Genomic DNA, 17,192 nt, shown 5'->3' with positions numbered 1-17,192 from the left:
GGAGGCTTACAGGACCCCAAATGTACAAAATACAGCAGACCCACACCAAGGCACATGACCATGAAAATACATAACATAAAGAATAAGGATAGAATTTTAAAAGCTGCCAGAATAAAGCCACAGGTAAGAAGGAGACCAATCCAGATCTCTGCTGATTTCTCATCCCATACCCTCAAAACTAGGAGATCTTGGAATAATATTTATCAAGTTCTGAACAAAAATGGATGACAGTCAAGAATACTATTCCCAGCAAAATTAAGTTTCAGAATTGATGTTGAAATAAAAACCTTCCTTGATAAACAGAAGTTAAAGGAATTCCACAGCTTGAAAGCCTGCACTACAAAACATACTCAATAAAATATTTATGAAAAAGAAATGAAATATAAAAGTGAAAAACAGTGAAGGAAGGAGCTACACGAGAAGAATAGTCAATTGAAAGACTAATTAATTCAAATGAAAAACAAGAAATAAATCAAAATTACAGGGAAAAATCATATCTTAATAATAATGTTGAATATAAATGGCCTAAACTCATCAGTCAAAATACAGAGACTGGTGGAATAGATTAAAAAACAAGACCAAACTATATGCTCTCTCTAAGACATCCTCATAAGCAAAGACATCCATAGACTGAAGTTTTTATAAAAAGATAGGAAAAAACATACCATTCACATGGATCTCATAAACAAGCAGGTGTTTCTATCCTCATATCAGATAAAGTGGACTTCAAGCCTAAGTTAGTCAGAAGGAATCAAAAAGGTCATGTCATACTTCTTAAGGGGATTATACATCAATAAACATAACAATCATAAATATTTATGCCTCAAATAGTGGAGAACCTACATACATCAAGGAAACCTTTCTCAATTTCAAAAATCGAATAGACCACAACACAATAATACTAGATTACTTTAACATGCCTCTCTCATCCCTAGGAGCTCCTCCAAACAAAAACTAAAGAAGCTATAGACCTAGTGAATATAATTCCTAATTTAGCTTAACTGTCATATATAGAATATTTCATCCATCAAGGTCTGAATACACTTTCTTCTTGGCAGCACATTTATCCTTCTCTAAAATAGACCATATCTTAGGCCACAAAGCAACTCTTAATAAAAAAAAAAATAATAATAATACCTTACATCCTATCAGTTCAAAATGGAATGAAATTAGAAATCAATGATAAAACCAAAAGTAGAAACTACTCTAACACTTGGAGACTAAATAATATGCTATTGAATGACCAATGAATAGTAGAAGAAATCAGAGATGAAATAAAAAAAATACTTAGAGTAAGTGAGTAAATGAGAATCATGACACATCTTATCAAAATTCCTGGGGTACTATGAAGGCAGTTCTGGAAGGAAAGTTCATTGCACTGAGTGCATGCTATAAAAGAATAGAAAGTCACTACCTAAATGACCTAACATTACATCTCAAAGCCCTAGAAGAAGAGCAGATCAACACTAAACAAAGTAGAAGACAGGAAATAATTAAAATCAGAGCCAAACAAAAAAGATTAGGGTAGTGTTGGTAAAGGTATATGTAGTCACTTAGGCTAACAGGAAGCTTTGCCATGCCTAAGTCTTGCAGTGATAAGGACCTGAAAAACCTCAGGGGTGCACGAAGGCCCATGAAACAGCTAGTGGTGATGTAAACCAAAATAGGTATCTGTCCTACTGGGGCACAGGCCTATCCCTGGTGCTAGGCAATTCTAAAGTCCCATCTGTGAGCCCTGACCTGACAAACTAAGCTGCCTAAGTTGGGGGTTTGTATAGTGGAGATAATCCCTGGGCCACCAAGGCTGGAAATAAGCTGAGTTGTACCTGAGGCTCACAGTCATAGGGACCTGCACAGTCTCAGAAGGAGAATGTGTGTGGCTCATACCTATTCCAATGCTGGTAATGAATATAGAGGGCTGTCTAGAGGTTCTGTTGGTTTTGGGATGTGTAGGGGACCTGAAGTTTCTGCTGGGTGCTGGATCTTACCATGGCAGTCCTGGCATTGGGCTTCAAGACAAAGTCCTATGCTAGCTTTTGTGCCCTGCTTCCTAATGAATGCAATGTTGCTCTTCACTCTGCAGATCAATGTCGAAGGAGGGGTGGTAAAGGCAGTCTCTTTTCCACTTGACTAGTGCTGTTTCAGCATCTCAGTCCATAGGTGTTGACCTTGAGGTAGGAGTCATGGGGCTGTGGTCATCTCAGCTCTGGGTTTCTCCATGGTGGCCTACTACTGGGCTTGAAGTTCAAGGCTTGAATGAAATTCTGTCTCTCTTTCCCTCATAATGAAATCATCTCTCTCCCCATTTTGGAGTTCTTGTAGTTGGGGATGTTGTGACACAATTTTTTCCTTCCTGCTTTCTTCAATATGCCTTTTCATTTTGTTATACTAAAATAAGGCAGTATGATTTCCTACCTGATTTCTTTTCTTTTCTTACTGATATCTAACAATATTTTAAATTTTATTTAAGATTTTTTATTTGTTCTTTTTAGATATAGATGACAGCAGAGAGTATTTTTTGACATATGCATACGTGGAGTATAACTTATTCTAATTAGGATCTCATTCTTGTGGTTGTACACGATGTGGAGTTTAACTATTGGTGTACTCATATGAACAAAGGAAAGTTATGTCCAGTTCATTCTACTTTCTTTCTTATTCCCATCCTCTCCCTTCCCTTCATTCCCCTTTGTCTAATTCACTGCCCTTCTATTCTCTACTCCTTTTTTGTGTGTTAGTATCTGCATATCAGAGAGAACATTCAGCCTTTGGGTTGAGGGGGGTTTGGCTTATTTATTTAGCATGATATTCTCCAGATCCATTCATTTACTGACAGAAGTTTAAAAAAAAGTCATGGCTATTCTTTTTATGGCTAAGTAATATTCCATTGTGTATATATACCACATTTTCTTTATCCAGTCTTTTGTTGAAGAGCACCTAGGTTGGTTCCATAGCTTAGCTATTGTGAATTGAGCTGCTATAAACATTTATGTGCTTGTGTCACTGTAGTATGCTGATTTTAAGTCCTCTGGGAATAAGCTGAAGAGGGGATAACTGTGTCAAGTGGTGGTTCTGTTTCAAATTTTCTGAGGAAATTTTGTTACTGCTTTTCAGAGTGGATGCACCAATTTGCAGTCCCACCAGCAATGTATGAATGTACCCTTTCCCCCCACATTCTCACCAACATTTATTGTTATTTGTATTCTTGATAATGGCCATTCTGAATGGAGTGAGATAGAATCTCAGTGTAGTTTTAATTTGCACAGCTTCTGGTTCTGCTACCTGCAGACTGCCATTTTGGACTATCCAGCTTCTGGTTGTGTAAGCCAATCTAATAAATCCCCTTTTTATAATCATACTTCTTGTTGATTTTGTTCCTCTAGAGAACCCTGACTAAAATAACCTAAAACAACTAAATTAACCATATGAATCTATATAGTCAGAGGTGAAAAATGAAGAATAAAAAAGTGAAGAGAGTGTATGAGATTTATAGGACAGAAAAATATCAAAATTTTAAGTTACAGGAGTTTATGAAGGAGAAGAGTGCTATGGGGCACAACTTAAGAACAGACCAATCACCCACTGAGAAGTCCAAATTTGAGAGTCTTTATTAAGCCGGCCAGCTGACTGTCTCACACAAAGCCCCCAAAAATTGCTATTGGGAGAACAGCACCGACCATAGGGTTGTAGGAGTTCTTTTTTTTTTTTTTAATTTTTTTTATTTTAGTTGTCTATGGACCTCTATTTTATTTATTTATATGTGGTGCTGAGAATCAAACCCTGGGCCTCACACATACCAGGCAAGCGCTCTGCCACTGAGCCCCAGCCCCAGCCCTGTAGGAGTTCTAATACCAAAGATCACATCAATCATAAGTGTCTGTTGCTATGATTTGAAATTACAAACTAACATCATGAGATTATCAACAGAGGGAGAAGTGGGTCAAAATGACCCTTACCTAGGTACAAACTAAAGAATGGTTACTAACATCCATACAATCACTGTTCACATGGTACATTGTTTAGGAGCAATAGGAATCAAAAGAGAGCAATTTTTCTTTACATAGGAATCGTCATTCTGTATTGTTAAACATGTCACACTAAGTAACTGATGATGGGTACAGAGGCGGGATGTTCCCATGGGAGAAACTTATTTCCTACATAACATGGAGTCTCAGAGCAAAATGGAGTCTGTTTAGTCATTTCCCTTACAGTCTGGCCTCTAACATTCTCATAGAGTCAGATCTGTCAGCCCATCACAAAGAGAACAACAAAGGAGGTAGAAAACTTATTGAAAGAAATAATGACATGAAAAACTCCAAATTTGAGGACTGATATGCATATTTAGGCACAGGAAGGTCAAAAGTTTCTGGTTTGATTGAACCTAAACAAGAGCACACCAAGACATATTAAAATCAAACTGTCAAAAATCAAAGAGAGTGACTAAATATGAAAAATAGCAAAATAACAAAACAAACAAAAAATCCCCAACCAAACAAAAAGCGAATCACATACAAGGGACCTCCAATTGTGCTACCAGTGAATTTCTTAACAAAAACTTTAGAGGTCAGGTGAGAGTGGAATGATATATGCAAAGTGCTAAGGAAAAAGACCTGCCAACCAAATATACTGTATCCAACAAAGTTGTCTTTCAGAAATTAAGGGAGATAAAAAGTTTTTCCAGCCAAATGAAACCTGAGAGAATTTATCAGCGGAACTGCCCTTCAAGAAATGCTGAAAAGAGTTCTTCAAACTGTAAGAAAATCACGTTAAAAACCTATGAACATATGAAATTCACTGGCAAAATAACTACACAGTCAAGTTCATAATATTGCAATGCTGTATGACAATGTGTAAACCTCGTATTTTTAGTATAAACAAGTAAACTCTTCAAAATAATAATAGCTATAATAATTTGTGAAGGAATACTCAATATAAAATAATTAAATGGTGACATAAAAAAATAAAATATGTTCTGGAGGTGATGTAAAAGTAGAAAGTTATTTTATGTGATGAGAGTTAAGATTTTTATAGCCTAAAATCCTGTTTTAACTATAATATGTTTTATGGAAACTTCATGGTAACTGCAAAGCAAAAACCTATAGTAGGACGTACAAAAGATTAAAAAGTAAGGAATCAAAAAAAAAAGAAAATGAAAGAAAGAAAATGAAAAGTAAGGAATCAAAGCATACCTCTACAGAAAACACTCTAAACACAAAAGAAACAAATGAAAGAAAAAGAAAAAATAAATATCTACAAAATAATCAGAAAAAAATTAACAAATGGCAGAGATAAGTCCTTACACATTGATCAAGTCAACCAATATAAATGCATTAAATTCTCCAATCAAAAAATAGCAAATGAATGGGAAAAATCCCATAAACCCCAGCTATATGCTTTCTAAAAGAGACTCACTTAACTTGTAAGGGTATATAGAGATTAAAAGTAAAAGAACGAAAAGATATATTTCATGGAAATGGAAACTAAAAGAGAGTAGAGGTAAATATAGAGAGCTATATTTTGTAAGATACATAACATATTTAAATCAAAATCTGTAAGACAAAGAATGTCATATAGTGAAAAGAATTTCAGTTCTTCAAGAAGATATAAAATTATAAATATATGTGCATCCAACTTTGGAACATCTAAATATATAAAGCAAATATTAATAGATCTGAAGAGAATGACTGAAATACAATAATGGGGAACTTCAGTACCCAATTTGTAAAATGGTAGATGATCCATATAGAAAGTCAGAAAGGAAATACTGCACTTGAACTACAGTTTAGATCATCTGGTCCTCTAGAAATAAACAGAATCCTCCATCTAGCAGCAACAGAATGTGTATCCATGTCAAGACTACACATTTTTCAGGATAGATCATGTAAAGTACAAAACAAGTTTTAACAAATTAAAGATTGAAATCATATCAAGTATCTTTCCAAACCACAATTGTATGAAACCAGAAATCAATATAGGAAGAATTTTAGAAAATTCACAAGTATGTGAGTAGTAAATAATAGATTCCTTAACAGCCATGGAACAAAGAATAAATTAAAAAGAAAATGAAAAATATCTTAGGACGAATGAAAATGGAAACACAATATACCAAACATGTGATGCAGCAAAAATAGTCCTATGAATAAAATTTATAGCAATCAATGCTTACATGAAAAAGAAGAAAGATTAAAAATAAACAATATTTTCTTGAAAAATATTGTTAGTTGTAGAATGACATAATGCCTTTATTTTAGTCACTTATTTTCATGTGGTGCTGAAGATCGAACCCAGTGCCTCACAAGTGCTAGGCAAGTACTCTACAATCCCAGTCCCAAAATAAGCAACCTTACATTATACCTTAAGGAACTAGAAAAATAAGGACAAAGTGTACCTAAAGTTAACAGAAGGAAAGAAATAATAAAGAACACAACAGAAATGAAATAGAGCCTAAACAATATGCAAGAGTTGGTTTTTTAGAAAATAAAATCAAACCTTTTTCTAGAAAAAGGGAGAGAATATTCAACAAAATCAGAAACAAAAGCGGAGTCATATAAAATACAAAGAAACATTAGAAAGTATTGTGAAAATTCATATGCCAAAGAAACTAGAAGAAATGGCTATATTCATAGACATGTACAACATACCAAGACTAAATCAAAAAGAAAAAGACAATCTGTATATGCCAGTGATAAGTAAGGAAATTAAAGCAATAATAGTCTCCTATCATAGAAAAGTTCATGATCTTATGCTTTCCCTACTGAATTCTACCAAACATTTGAAGAACTAATACTGATCCTTATCAAGATTGTCCAAAAAACTAAAGGAAAACTTCCAAACTCATTTTCCAGTGCCAGCATTTCCTTTATTCCAAAGTCAGACAAGGACAAGAAAATAAAATTACAGACCAATATTATTTCTGAACATGATGCAAAAATTCTCAACAAAGCAGTACAGATAAAATTCAATAGCATATTCAAAGGATCATTCATCATAACCATGTGAGATTCATCCCAGGGATACAGGAATGATTCACTATACATAAATCAAGAAATGTGATACACTCCATTAACAGAACGAAGGAGAAAAACCCTATGATAATTTCAATAGATACAAAAAAAGTATTTGACGAAATTCAACATCATTCAATCATAAAAATTTCAACAAATTGGTATAGAAGGAATGTACTTCAACAAAATAAAGCCCATCTATGATGAAACAACATCTGGCATCATACCCAAAGGTAAAATTTTAAAAGCTTCCCTAAGAGCAGGAACAAGACAGGATACCATTTCCATTCATTATAGTACTGAAAACCATACTCAGAGCAATTAGATAGGAGGAAGAAGTAAAAGGTATCCAAACTGAAAAGGAAAAAGTGAAATTTTATCTGTTTGTAGACCATATAATTTTACATACAGAAAATCCTAAATACTCCACCAAAAATTGTTGGAACTAATATGCAATTTGAATAAAGGTGCAGAATTAAAATAAAACATACCTTATCTGTATGTTTCTATACACTAACCACAAATTGTCCAAATACTACTATTCAGCCCTAATAAGAAGAAAATCCTGTCATTTGCAACAACCCAGAAAATTCTAGAGGACATTATGTTAAATGAAATTAGCCAGGCACTGAAAGACAATTCTACATAATTTCACTTATATGTGGAGTATGAAAAAGTCAAACTCATAAAAATAGAGTAAAATGAGCTCCTCAAGTTTGGAAGACTTAAGAGATGTTGTTCAAAGAAAATAAAATTTATCTTAGACTGTAGGTATACTGTATATCAAGTGATTCCACTTAATAACAATATATTGTATACTTGAAAATGGGTGGGAGTACATTTTAAGGGTTCTCATCCACCCTCCATAATAAGTATGTGATATAATACATATGTCAATTAGTTTGATTTAACTTTCCACAATGTATACATACATCAAAACATCATCTTATTTACCATAAATAAATACAATAATTACTTATCAGTTAAAAATAAATTTAATAATTAAACAAAATATGGTTTCTTTTTCTTCTCTGATTTCCTGTTTTCCTTCATTTCAGTTATATTTTCCTTTTGATCATATAATAGTTTCTTAAAAACCCTTGTCTGATAATTGCAATATCTGGTTCATTTTAGGATCAATTTCACTGATATTCTTTTCCTTTGAAAATGGGTCATATTTTCATGATTCTTCATATGTCAAGTGATTTTATATTTTATTATGATTGTTTTGAATGTAGTGCTGAATTTCCTTATATTCTTTAGGAGAATATTTATATTTTTAAAGAAGACAAGTAATTTAGTTCCACTATTTTGAAATTCTGGGTTAAGGAAAGATGTCTTAGATGTGACATCAAAGTCTGAATAATGCATGATAAAAGTAATAAACTTGATTTCAATAAAATTAAAATCTTTTATTCTTCAAGTCAAGTCATAGACTTAGAGATAATATTTGCAAACCATATATAATAAAGGACTTATGTTCAGAATACATGAAGAATATTACAACCCCAATAAGATGACAAATAATTAAATAAAAATGGTTAAATGATTTATTATATTTAGTTTACTTTAATTATTATATTGTAAATTGGCAAAGTTATAGCTATATATGTTTATGTTGTACAAAGTGATGTTATGATACAGTATGGAATGTAAAGGATTTAAATAGATTTCAAAACACCAACAACAAAGATATGAGTGGTTAATAAGTACATGAGGATACTCAATATCATTTGTCATTACTCAAAGGCAAATTAACACCACAGAGTGTTATAATAACACGTGTCTTGGAATAACTGCAAATGACCGAAAATTCCTGGATCAGTGAGAATGTGGAGCAATTTGGACACTCAAAAATTGTGTTTGGAAATGGAAATCACTTTGGCAGTTTCTTAAAAAGTTGTAAATGCTTTTACTATATGGCTTAGCAATTTTATTCCTAGTCATCTCTCCAAGAGAAATGAAAAGGTGTTCACACAAAATTCTTTTATGTGAATGTTGGTGGTAGCTTTATTCATAAAGGCCTCACAGTAAAATAATCCTGATGTCTATCAGTTGGTGAATTCATGAACAAAATATGGTATATTCATATGCAGTATACATTTAAAAAATAAAAAGTGCAAGGCTACCAACAAATGTAACCACACAACAAACTTCACACTTTTGGTGCTAAATCAAAGTAGCCAGACACAAAAGACTACCTATTGTATGATTTTATTTTTATGAAATTTCTAGAAATTTCAAACATATTTAAAGATAAAACTAAATTAGTATTTGCATGGGCTAGTGTTTGGAAAGGGAATCAATTATACACAGGTATAAGGGAATTTTAGGGTGATTAAAATGTTCTAAACTTGAATATTGATATATAAGTTATCTACAAGTGTATAAGTTAACTGCAAGTTATTGAACTTCACATTTGTAATGAAATTTTTATGATATGTAAATTATAACCCAGTAAAACAAATAGATACCACAACATACTCATTAGAATTGTTAAATTAAAAGACTGACCGTACCAAGTGTTGGTGAAGATATGAAACATCTACATCTCATTCATTGCTATGAGAAAATGGTAAGGCACAGAAGTATAGAAAACAGTTAGATAGTTTCTTATAACATTGAATATATACTTACGTATAAATCAGAAATTCTACTTCTCAGTATTTATTCAAAAGAAAATGAAAATATATATCAACAGAGAGATTAATGCTCAAATGCTCATAGCAACTTGTTTTACAAACAGTTGAAAACTTGTAAACAACTTGTATGTGAATGGATAAAACAAATTGTGTCCTATCTGTATATAGAATATTTTCCAGCAATGAAAAGGAATGAACCACTGATCCTAATAATAGGGATCAGTCTCAAAAACAAAACAACAACAAAACAAAACAAACAAAATTAAAACTGACATGACAAATTACATATCATATGATTCTACTTATACACAATTCTAGAAAAGACTATATGGTAATGAAAGAAAGTATATCAGTGGTTTCCATGACCCTAGGTGGAAGGAATGAATTGAAGATGATGAGATAGGAAGCAAAATTTGGGATGTAGGAATTATTCTAGTTCATGATTCTCGTAGGGTTTATATATATATAAATTTTATATATATATATATATATAAAATTCAAAGCTCATCAAAGTATCCTTTAACATTGAGAAGTTTTCTTGTGTGTAAATCACATTAAAACAAAAAACCATTAAAAATACCTTTTAAGAAGAAGTGTAATCTGGAGCAAATTAATTTTTTCAGTACTGGTACAGATTGAATCCAGGGGTTCTCTACAACTGAGTTAAATCCTCAGTCCTATTTATTTATTTATTTATTTATAAATTGGAGATAGCTTCTAAGTTGCTGAAGGTCTTGCGAAATTGCTGAGGCTGACCTTGAACTTGCAATCCTCTTGCCACAGCTTCCCAAGTAACTGGGATTACAGATTTGTGCTTGGCTATAAGACCAAATTTTTAATGATTATTAATCTTACCTGATTTACAAGTTCATGTAATTTTTAAAAATATGTCGCTTTGTTTTTCTCATTTGTTTATTTTTTATGAAACTTTAAAAATGTTTATCAAACTTTGTACTGTTCAGTAGAAAATATACCCTTATGTGTAGTGTGTATGTAATTTTTAAATATGCTAAGCAGAAAAAATTAGATGTGAGATTGGTTTTGAGAACTCTTAATTTTATTTGAAGAAAGTGCAGAGTAGGAAGAAGTCATGAATAAATAATAAAAATAATCTAAAAAGGATTAAGCCTATGAAGTAACAGATTTTAGTAATCAATTATAATAGAAATATAAAACATTTTCTCAAAAATTGTGGCAAAATAAGAGTAAAATTAGGGATAAGACATTTTTAAATTTTAAAACAATTCTAATTTGCTTAAAATTACAAATTACAATGACAAAAATTACGTATGACAATGTTATACGATTTCCTGTGTGTTAAAAAGATCATCTGGTATGAAAAGATTGTTTTCAGAAGCTGGGTCATGATTGTTTTATAGGACAGAGACTGGGAGGATAATTGACCAGTCAAGAAGCTATTTGGCCAATGGGCTTGTAACTTTGTAGTCAGGCAGAATCACGGTAAACTCTCTGACCTTTGGGAACCCTGAGACTGATGATGGCTATTCTTTGACCAGGTCACTTAGTGGAACTAAAATTAACTGGGTGGTGGTACTTTAGTTATGTAGGTAGGGAAACAGCAGTGGGTTCAGCCACTATATTCCAGTCTTCTTGTGAAGTCAGAAGTTGACTGGCCTTGTGTGGAAAAAATCAATAAAGCATTTATAACCCTTCATGAAAGAAAAGAGTTTTGAAAAGGGAATATGTCGGTTACATGGAGAGATGACCCTGTGTGAAGGTGGGAAGGGTTAGAGTAAGCGGATTAAGCAGTAGTGACTACAGGGAACACACGCCAGTATTTTTGATTTATGTTAGCGTTCATGTAGTGAGTGCTATCTGGAGAATAGCAGTGCTTTTCAAACCCTATTGATGAAGCTCTGCACACACATGGCAGCTTTGTGAAGTTGCTGGAGTGTACTATGCTGATGAACTCTGCTGTGGGTATCTGATGATCCTTTTCTTCCTTAAAGGGTGCCTGACCTAGTCTGTATTGTTGGGTGATATTTTAGCTCAAACTTCCTGCTTATACAAAGATGATTGGTTACTTTTTAAAATTCCTGTACAACCATATATTGTTTAAATGCTAGAATTAACGGCTCTGTCCTCTTCCTTTCTTCTCATTGCTTCCATTTCTGCATGGTTATTTAGGGCAGATTTTAGTTGTCATGGACATGATTGGCTATCAAATATATGACATAACTCATTTATTTTAGTCATTTAGAATTTGATTAATATGTTAAGTGGTCTATATTTGTATCACACTTACCATACCCTGAAATTTAAGGGCATCAACTCTAATGAATAATTTTTTGGATTTAGAAACATGATAGAGTTTTAAAAAGATAGGTATACATATATTTTATGAATGCCTTTCTTTCTATGGATGAATTTTTATCATGTTAGATATTGAGTATATGTTCTCAGAGTAAAAAGAAGTTGATATAAGACATTGTGCAAGTGGATGAGCCTGTAGGCTGAATCAGCCTGTCTGCCTCTCAAAGCTTTATTGTTGTATTGTATATGATTTCCATTGCCAAAGCTTCTTTTTAATTTGTAAACGTGAAACCAACTGAGTCAAAGTCTTAGAAGATTCAGGAAATCTAATCCAAAGTGTTGTAGAGCAAAATACAACTTAAAATCTAAATAATTCCCCAAACTCAGGAAACTGCTTTCTGATCTTCTTTCTTTTTCAATCATCACAAAGCAAGACTCCTGCTGTATTTCTCTCTTCCCAAGATAGGCATCTCTTTTATGCATTTTTTTGGTAAACTTAAAAAAAAAATACCCTTACACTGGCATATTTAGTTTAGTGATCTGGAAACTTAAAAATGAGGTTGTCTGATAAAGGTGACCCCCAAGCAGTGACTGTGGTAATGTGGAGCATTTGGGAGCAAAAAAACAATGTCATGAAGTCTCCTGTAAGAGTGGTGGTACTGAGGTAATCCCGCAGAGCAGTAAAGACTGTTTTCCTCATACTGAAGCTCTCCTGCCCCAAGCGTCTTCCTCTGACTGTCACCCTGTTGATGAATAGCAATTGCTAGACAGTCTCTAAGTCATCACCTTCTGAAAAACAGATAGGTTAACTCTCTCAAGGGCACTCAATGAGTCAGGAGCAGAGGTAGGATTAAGTTCCCAGTGTCTCCATATGCATCCTTGTATACAGTCAAATATGTTGGCTGTTTCTCCATCAGCATTTCTAATGCTTAGAGAACATGCTCATTAAAACGTCTCTAAATTGATTAAACCAGGTTTATATTCAGTTTCTTTTCCATTCTTTTATTTAAAATAAAATCCTGGGTTGATCAGGTGCTACTTACTGTACAAATCTGTAAGGATTTTTTTTTCCTAATTACACTTCCTACTTCTCATCTCACTTCTTTATATCAAATGACAATCTCATATCTTATCACTTTTTATCATTACAAATGTCAAATCTGAAATTAAAAGTTACAAGTTTTACCCTGAGTTTTAAAAGAGAAGGTTTTTTTCCCCTTAAATTATTGTACTGATTCCATGTGAATTGCCACATTTGTAGCAGCTACTCTGATTATGTGTGGGGGAGATGGGAAATCACATTTAATTGATTTCTGCACACAAGAAGAAAAATGACTTTAGTTGACAACTTCAAACTATTGAATTTATAACCATTATCCAAAAGCACTTGAAAGAGAGGAAATTACCTACTAAAGCACCGAATTTAAGTACCACTTTCTGACCAATTGCCGAGAATGAATCAAAGGCATGAAAAGAGGAAAAAGAAGGAAGAGTGAGTGAAACATAGACAAATTATTTAGAAAAAATACCAAAAAAGAATTAACTGTCCATATAATTTGAAAGATGATAATAGGGTTGATTATGACAGCTTCTCTCAAAGTAGTAGTTTGTAATTGTTTTTAAAATTATTATTTGTGAGTGTGGACACTGAATAAAGTTGGAAAATCTTAATAATGTCATGAGCTCTCTCCCTACAAACTCATCATAATATTTAAAATACAAATATTTAAAATACAAATTCAGGTAGTTTCTGAATTTCTTAAAAACGATTCAAAGGCTCTTGGTTAAGAAATATCATAATTCATTAAATTTCTAGAAAAAAATCAGGAATAAAAATTCAAAAATGACATATTTCTGAATAATATTGGCCACAATCTAAGATTTTAAACAAAATTATGTACCTCTGATGTGTTTTCCCCAAGAAATAGATCATCTTCTAATCCCCAAAACTACTTTCACTTTAAAAATCCTTATTCCTCTTATGTCATTACTATATAGTATTCTTAACTTATTTATGCCATCATAAAATTAATCAGAGAAAGGAATTATGAGAAATCATTTAAAATTCAAATGCAACTTGATGCTAGATTAACAGAAACCTACACCATCCTAAAAAGTAAAACTATTATAAATTTCCAACTATTATCAATATTTAATGTAAATATTTAATACTTTTTAGTTAGAAGAATATTTTCCTTATATCTGACCTAAAGTTTTTATATTTTAGATTAAATAGCTATTCTTTTTTTTTTTTTTTTTTTTACCATTGCTGGTCAACATCTACTGGGTAAGAGTGCTAGGAGATGTACATTTTTTTCTTTAATCAACTAAAATATGTAGATAATACGTTGCTTTGATTGTATATTTAGTCTTGATCAGCTTCTAGCAGATTTTGCTGTGATTTAAACTCCTTGAATTTCAGTTTACGAAGCAGAGTTTCTTCAGAACAAGCAAAACATGTTAAAATAGCAATTACTCTCGTAATTGCAGATAGCAGAAAGTTCCTGGATTTTGATGCTTTATTCTAGGTTTGATTTTCAATACATTTTGATTGCCTCCCTCAGATTTCTTTGCATTTTTTTGTAGTTACATATATATATTTTAAACCATGTTTACAGTTTTCAGCTCATCAGAGAAAAATAAAAAAAGTCAGCTGGATGAAATGGAAAGATGAGAAAGAAAAATTCTCCAATCTTTAAAGAGGTCTTTTAAAGGGCTCCATTTAAAGAGAAATATTTTCTTGATCACTTTTTATTTTCAATTAGAATGTTAATAAAACTTCCTTGTGGATTCCTTGAAAATCCCACCTGAATTATAGTTAAAAGGGCTAAGCTTTCATGATGAAAGGGATAAGGGTTTTTTTTTTCTACCCCCCCTTTCCTTTCTAAAAATGAATGGAAGTTTTTCATATTTCTGTGTCATGCTTGAACTAAGCTGTTAATTCTCTCAAGTATAATACATGATGTAAAATGTTCCTCAGTGGATAGTGTTTCTTTAGAATCTTAGTAGGTTACTTTTATCCTCTAGTCAAAAGGTCTGTATCAGTTCTCTTCTTTTTCCTAATCATGAACTTCTGTACTGACTTCATGACCCCTTTCCTTAAGATAGTATGTTTTTAATTTGAGGAGACCTTTAAATTGACTCTAGGAAAGTTAATAATTAAAAATAGGAATTCTCAGAATCAATTTTGTCCATCTTTTCTCATAAATTATTTTAACGTTTCATGCTCTGTTGTTGCAGCAGATAACCCAAGATCAAAATTTTACAAACATGCATGATAACAAAATGCAACAATATTAGAAATCAATAATGTGTGTTTTATTGTATACCATACCTAAAATATACAACAGGGTAACTTACATAAATCATTTAATCCCAGTCATGATTGATGACCTCATAACTCACTAGTGATGGGGCAAAGCAGAGCCCCAAACGAGTTATGAAATGTCATCAATAACAAGTGGAAACAAATGATTTATCCAGTGTCACAGCCCATTGTGTGTTCAGTTTATGCAACAGCAGTTAATGATAAAAACACCCAAAGTGGGTGCAGCTTGTATTTTATATCTCATCTATGCACATACTCTTTCCACACTAGGTTAGTGCTTATTGGCCATGAAGAATATGATCAGGTATGAAATAGGAATGTAGGTTGATGGAGAAGATAGGATCTTTATATATATAAATCCTGTTGAAATCTCTTTCCACTTGACTAGTCTCCCCCTATTTTTTCTTGTTTCAATATCTATCCCTTTCCTAGAAAAGAAACATAGTAGAGGCTATCTGCAGCTATGTAATTCATAGTTTCTTTTTTAGTTGACATTCTGGGAGAATGAAGAGTTAGCATGATTTTTTAAAGTTGCAGGAGATTATATGCATTTAACACTATTTTACTCTCTTTTTTTGCATATGTAACTTAGAACCAAGGAGTTTTATATCACCCTATTCAAATGTGGTAAGAAACTTCCTACTAAACTTCTGTTTTTATTTTCCAACTTCATACTATGTACGTTTGGAATTTTTTCATGTTTCATATAGAAATCTTATTGAAAACAATTGTTATTTATATTCTCATTTACTATGTAATTTCATTGAGGTTAGGGAATATTGGTGGTTACTGAAAGTTTACTTTTGAGGTTAATTTGATGAGGTTCACATTCCAACTCAAAGTTGATATTAACTTTTGGAAAAGGATGCCATTTAAAGAGAGAGTCAGATTTGTTCTTTTCAACTGAATTAAAAGTCTGTTCTTTATGGCACTGTCCTTATTTATAATACTAACTCAAATTTTATATCTAACTTGTTTTAGAAAGAACTTTATCAAATGAATTTTAGAGTGTAATGTGTATCATGCTGCACTGATGGTTTGAAAAACTGAAGCAGATCTAGCTACTACCTGAAATGAGAAATTAGACAAAAAGGTTAAGAGATGAGTAAATATAAAGATATCTTTGATATCTTTGTGAGTTTGGGAAGTTATAGAAGATGCACACAGTATTGAGGTATTATATGAGAGCAAATGTGCCAAGATCCACAGCTCACTTTTGATTCCTCTGGACTATACCTCCATGATATACTCTGAATAGGCCCACTTCATCAAATACTCATTGTCATCATTGTAGTCTCAGTGAATATTTTTTCCCTTGAGTTACCTACTATAAAACCTTACCTGATTTTCTGTTTCCTCCTATATCCCATCAACAGATCTTGCCTTTGGTAAACCTGAGTAAAAATGCAGTATTCCCTGCTACAATTTTTCAATGTCTATGCAATACTTTCAGGACAAATATAAAACTTTCTAATTTAATCTGTAACTGCAGCTGTATAATCTCATCCCTGTATAACTCTCCAGTCTCATCAGGATCCATCTTCCTTTCTACTTTAGGCACATATTCTTCATATATTTAAAAAGTTTATTTATTTTCATTTCCTCAAAGGGGCCATCTTTAGAATAATTACTTCTGGTTGGAGTTTCTTCCCTTTTTCTGCACATTATTCAGATCTCTACTAAAATGACTTTCTTAGAGAAATATTCCCTGAATCCTGATATAAATTAGACCCTACTGTAATCTGTCATTCTTTTTTTTTTTTACAATGTCTATCGCAACTTTAACTATCTGTTTTATCTATGTGCTTATTTTTTCAGCATGTCTCCTCATCTAGGCTTTAACTTTTTACTTTTCTCCAGTGTCTAGCACAGTACTTGGTACCTAATAAACCCTTAATAAATTGTTTTTGAAAAACAGAAGTTCAGGTTTGAAAATAATGCTGT

Source organism: Sciurus carolinensis, chromosome 7, assembly GCF_902686445.1.
Source record: "Sciurus carolinensis chromosome 7, mSciCar1.2, whole genome shotgun sequence".
Lineage (NCBI taxonomy): Eukaryota > Metazoa > Chordata > Mammalia > Rodentia > Sciuridae > Sciurus > Sciurus carolinensis.
This window is presented reverse-complemented; position numbering follows the sequence as displayed.